The following is a 6,474-nucleotide window of genomic DNA, read 5'->3' as shown; positions in this document are numbered from 1 at the left end:
AGATAAAAATACTGGCTCGGATATAACCAGAACCAAACTACATGTTACTTGGGCAGATTCGGGAGCACCTTGTTTGTTGGATATCTGACCTTGTTTCATAACTTTGCACTTTTGCCTTTAAAAAAAAAGTTCCCACATGGAAGAGAATAAGTGTATAACTTTTGGGAAATGAAAACCTCCGCTTTTTCATCTTTTTTTTTTTTTTTCTCTTCTCCTTCTATAGTTTTCTCAGCATCTGCCACCAACGGTTTCAGCACCATCGTTAGGTGGGCCGCAGGGGTCGCTCATTCGATGAATGTATCTCCATCGCCTCCTCGGTTGAGCACGAGCACCACCATTGTCTTGCTCTCACTCTCTTGCTTCGTCAGAATCTAGCGAATCTTTGACTGATCTCTCCCCGCCTAAATCCACCCCCTCGTGTAGAACACCAGTAGGTGGAGCTCCTCGTCGATGCTCTGTTGTTCGACCGTCCTCTGACAACACCTCCACCCTCTGATCAGAGCACCACCATTGTGTGGCGAGTCTGCTTCGCCCTTGACGTCGGCAACCACGATCTTTCTTGACCATCCTACCTATGAAAGCCCTCTCTGTCATAGTCTCTCCTCTACCTCCAATAGATCCATCGGTTTCGTCCTTGTCGACATCCCAAGGACGTTCAACAGTAGTTGTCTATCCCCAATTGGTCGTCAGAGATGAAGTGTCATGGCTACACCAAAAGATTGCCCAATTCTCCCATCTATTCACAACTTGATCTCCCCGACGAACCGATTTGGGTATAGGGCATGGTTGAAGACATTCGAGATCTCAAAGTCCAACGTCTCGTTCCTGAAGGGGTGGTCGTGGAATTCACCACTCACCACCAGCAGCGGGAATGACGCGAGGTCGATCCCCACTAAGTTGTTTACCCTGATCTCCCACAACGCCTGGACCTCTTGCTCGACTCGAGCACCGATACAGAGGCAACCCAACTCGTTCCTCATGAGCCCCTCGTCTCAGAGTTGCCAGAAGAACCCGTAGAAGACGCCTACCTTCCACCACCAATCTTGCGTCGTCCAAGATCCACTCTGTTGCAACTGCCTCTACTATCATAAACCGCATCGGAGTGGCGCAGCATCACGAGACCACCGCCTTCCACTCCTCCGTTGACATCTAACATGAGAGGATCATGCTGGATCATATCCTTTTTTTTTTCACAGGTTGTTCCCTCTGACAGCTCTGCTACTCTTTGTAGCTCACTTTTTTTGTATCCCCATACTCTGGTTGCTCCGCTAGGATTAACCGGCTCCTCACTTCGGCCTCTGAAAATGAGCCCTGATCTCTACCCGTCCGTGGGTGGCTGGTCACAAAATTTTTTTTTTAGTTGTCCAGGCCGATCTCAACTCTGGTAGCAACACTGCTGCAATGGGTATTTTCCTTCTCCTCTATCATTGACAACAGATATCGCTAAAGCCCGACTACCATTTGCCCCGATGTCGGCATCAATGTCTGCAACTTTTTCATAGGGTTGCCCTGATCAACGAATTCGAGCTATTATTTGGATCGTGGTTTGAGCAATGAAGGCGAGATACAGGTGATAGAGGAGAAGAAAATAGAGTTGAGATCAACAGCCTGCTTCGGGGGGAGGGATTTCTTGATAGAATAATTGAGGTTTCTATATTGTTGCAGAGGCAGGGGTTAGGATACTTATCCTCCTGGTTCTAATTCAATGACTCATTAGGTAAATAAGTTATTGGATTCATGTCTCACTGTTCTGGATCATTAAGTCTAATACCTAAATTCATATTTCAGATCCACTACTAGAATTTAACCTTGATCCAATAACTACATTGGATCGGTACCAGGATCAAATAAAGAGATCGTAGATTCCTCTACATGAGCGAACTCGACCACGGCCTCCCGTTCGCTGACTACATGACGGTGCTCCCGTTCGCTGACTACATGACGGTGCTCCCGTTCGTGACGTTGTGCTTAGGGTGCAGCAATTTATCGCTCAAGAGGCCGCAAACGTCGGGATCGTCCACCTCAGAGTGGCGGATTTCGATGAGATGTTAGAGGACCTCACCGGAAGCAATTAGGATGGGAACTTCTACGCCTAGATCCAGAAGGCCGCCTTCCTGAAGCTTACCAGAGGCCTGGGTCTGATCAATGGATCCAGGATGAAAATAGGCTCCATGCTTTGACCGACCGACAGTGAGCAGTTAACCACATTAAATGGAAGCATTTATCAGTTTTAATAGTCAGTCATCTAGTATTTGTGGGCAATCGAGATGACGATTTTGGCTTTTGACTGATATATTAATATCTGTGTAAGAAAAGCAAAGGGTTTGAATTTACTATTTTTTTTTATTTTATTTACAGGGAGAAACTGCCCTCGGCATCAACAGACCTAGCCGCACTGGCTCTGCCTGCCACACTTATGATCACTGTCCTGGCAGAGTAAAACCCGGTGAGCTTAAGCTTACCTCTTGACCCCCAAGAGGCCCTACGCTTCAGCTAACTCCTGTGAGATTTGAAACTAAACGGCCTGCCTAGATGCCTAGGCCTCATCCCACTACGCCACAACCCCTTTGGGGCATGTTTGAATTTGCTTTGAACAGCAAATAATTCAAAACATGTACGGTAGGATTAAGTTTCAGATCACAACAGGAAGAAGTATGCTGTTGCATACAAACAAAAACATTGTTAACCAAAAGCATGCGCTTATTTTCTCACTTTAGGGCACCGTTTCGAGTTGGTGGAATGATCTTTCTCTCTCTCTCTCTCATATGCCAAGTAGGGTTATCAGCGGATCAGATGTATCCAATCCGATTCCAAATCTGATTAGTCAGATTCAGTTAAAAAAAATGAATCTGATTAGTAACTGAATTAAGATTACATCTAAGGATTTCATGGCTGAATCCAACAGATATCTGATTCCTACAGATTTTCAAATCCGTTCACATGTATTTTTTTCGGATTCGGTATTAGTTTTTCCTCATCCAAATCTGAACCCTAATTTCGATATTTGGTATTCCACCCAAACCCGGACCGTTTACATCCCTAATGTCGAATAAGGTTGTACTGGGTGGGTTTGCTCGAGTTTGCATTGGGGTTTATAACCTGTTATATGAAACGGTCCAAAAAATAAACTAGTCAGGTTGGGAGCAAACTAGGTTCGGGTTTGGGCTGAGCATCAAATACAGAAGTAGGTTTGCGTACAAATCTGGTTCATCGGATCTGTTGGGCCACAAATTACACAAAATATTTTGGATTGAACACAAAAACGAGTTGGGTAAAGCAGGTTTAGGTTTATATTTCTCTTGCATGGGTCTAGATTTTAGACTGGGTCCAAACACATGGCTCTATCAAATTCATGTTGGATCCAGTCTAATTGGTTCAGGTCTGATATACCTGACCCAGTTATAACCTCTCTCTCTCTCTCTCTCTCTCTCTCTCTCTCTCTCTCTCTCTCTCTCTCTCTCTCTCTCTCTCAGCATACTCGACCCAAAATATATTTAAATCTTATCTTTTATAAATCTTTCATACTGTTTAAGTTGAACACAGTTCCGGCTGAAAATTGAGCCGGCTTTGGTTGGTTAATTTAACACCTCAAGTTAGCCCAAAGCCCATATTGCACTCAAAAACCAATTTTTAACGTAATCCATTAACAAAACCAATTAATTTCTTATACTGCGTACTTAAACCAAGAATTATATGGAATTGAAGGCCAATTTGCATTAGCTTGAAGTGTTTTTTTTTTCTTATAACGAGGAACCATCGCCGAGAACCGGGTTACTTAATGGGCCCGCCCCCTTTGAAAAGTAAACCCCGGGTGGGGTCACCGACACTCAAGCCCTTACGGAACTCACCAGTTAAAGGCACCCATATACCTGATGGGAGTTGAACCTGAGATGATAAGGTTAACACTTGCATTAGGCTGAAGTTAAATTATGTTGTCCAATTGAAATCTGTATCGATTCTTAGAAATATCACATTAAAACTGGAACTGATATGCACCCACCCAATGAAGGAATAAAAAGCATGGTTCTTAGGGGGCGTTTGAATGCGCGTCCCGCACATCGCTTGGGATGCATGCACGGTGAAATGCACAGATGCGCTGTTCTGCATGCAGGATGTGGATTTTTCGTTCCGACACGGTTTAAAAAAAATTGTTCTTGTCCATGTCCATTGGGACAGAGTGTCCTGGACAAGAACAAGTCTGTCCTTGTCTCTGAGGCTAGGACCCTGACCCCCAGGTCCTAGCTGGACTTTGGCTTGCACGAGGTAGTGGCGCTCGCACCAATCAAACCTGGACCACCCATCTGGCCGCCTAGGCACCACCCTACCAACATATACTTGAAGACATGACTTCCATTGAGAAAGTCGACCTTCACATTAAAATAGATAATGTAGAACAGTTTTTCATGGGAAACTTGTTCAATCATCCTTTCCATTGACCTTGCAAATTTCTGTATTCCCTTGTTCTGGTACATGGGAAAGTCTGTTTCTATAGATGGCAGCAAGCTCATATGATGCCATTGACACTGCTTTGAAAACTAAACAATTTCAACAAATAGCGAGTCCCTTGATGCCTTGCGGTTGTACTCCCTTAATTTACATAATCTAATCTCCAAAAAGCAAGCCTTTAAATCATATTTGGCATTTTATGTTTTACTTTTTTGTGTTTGTGATAAGTTGGCTCAAACATAATGTCAGGTCATTTTTAAACCACCCTTTTGTTCATCATTTGAGAGAAATTGACTTTTATTATATTCAAAATTAAATCTTATGATATATTTGCAATGATTGAACTTATTAAGATAATTAATAAAATTTTGTAAACACATCTGAGGTTAAATCTAACATGTGGCCTCTGTTTCCATATTGATTTTCTAACTTGGAAATAAAAAGTCACATAGACTGCCGGCTACCGTTAGGTTAATCTGTAGTCTGCCGGTCCAGCATCAGTTTCCCCATGTAATAAACAAAAAAAAAATGAAAAAAAAAACTCTCTTTAAGGATAAGTCTTAACGACATTCATGCAAGTTCATGGGATAAGGGCATTGTTACTCGCACCGTATAAGCTCCACAAGCCTCTCATAATCAGGTTTAGCCATTACAAACAGCCCTTGTTTTTTCACCTCACATCTAACACTATAAATGCGATCTACATGTTTTTATTATTGGAACAAGCATTTGTGTTACCGAAATCCAACCTGTATACAGGTTTTTCCGGTGATCTAAATATCAACAGCTATGAATCCATTGATTTATGAAAACATAGTTTTTTGTCAAAAAAAATGATCCAAGGATTGATTCCTACTAAATCAAGCATGAAGAATAATAAATCTATGAGGTAAGAATGAAACAAAACAACTTCCATCACGAGATCCCAACTCTAGGTACAATCGATTGTAGAAAATATATATCCTTACATATCATTCTATAATTTTTCGGAGCTCTGCTTAATGATCATGAAAGCTATTTAAGACGGCAAATTCACCATATTAAGTGCAAACGATAAGCACGCTTTAATAAAAATTATTGACTATGCTCCATGGCATATGGCATTTTCCGTAAATACTGAATTCTCCATTGTTAATTCAAATATATAGAAAACACTTGGGACACAATCGTGGTTCAAAGCTAGTTATCATGGAACTTGGGCCTAAGCTAGGTTAAGTATACATGGCCCTTCAGACCAGGGCACGCTGAAACAGGCTCCTAGGCCTGACCCTAAGCCCTGCGATGCTGCACCCAGACCGATTTCCCACAGAACAAATAAAGATGGGCATAAACAGGCTGTTAGCAGAGGGGCATATGCCTGCACCGGGACATTTCCCTAAATGGGCTGAACACGACCCATGATGCTAGGCCCCAGATAATATAAATCCCTGGAGAATGATGGTTCACCCTGATAACTTGTTACACTGTGTAAGACAGCTGCAGCATGGCTTAGGAATGATGCCCATTAAAGGGTAGGTCTTGGCTTGACTCATCTGAGTCTGGATCCAAGGCTGATAGGTCTAGGCTTAGTCATGTCTGGATCCAAGGTAGGTAAGGACCATTCCTGCCTTTATTGTGTAAGACATTTGTTTGGAAATCGTGAACATGAATGATTGCAAGAGTCATCCCTGCTCCTTGTGAAAAAAGCTTGGTGTACCAATCATGTGAATTTGGATGTATACGCTGGGGCAAGAATTTACACTGATCCAATCTAAGATGCCCTATGATCTTCAAACCAGGCCAACCAAGTCCATAATCAACCCTAGTGAAAGTTCAGTGTAGCCATCATTTAATCAATTAGGAGCCTATGCGAGTTAGAAAAGAATAAGGCTGTGTTTGGAGGTTGTTGCCAGAACAATAGGAGGGCATCTGAGGTGGTTACAAAATCCCGGTGAAGAAAATTTAATAGGTCTGAGAATCGTAAAGGCAAACAGGTATAAAGGAGGCTTCAAATCCCTGCTTTCCCCCCTTTCAACTCCTTCACGATTG

The sequence above is a fragment of the Nuphar pumila genome, chromosome 15 (genome assembly GCF_984573655.1).
Source record: "Nuphar pumila chromosome 15, dmNupPumi1.hap1.1, whole genome shotgun sequence".
Lineage (NCBI taxonomy): Eukaryota > Viridiplantae > Streptophyta > Magnoliopsida > Nymphaeales > Nymphaeaceae > Nuphar > Nuphar pumila.
This window is presented reverse-complemented; position numbering follows the sequence as displayed.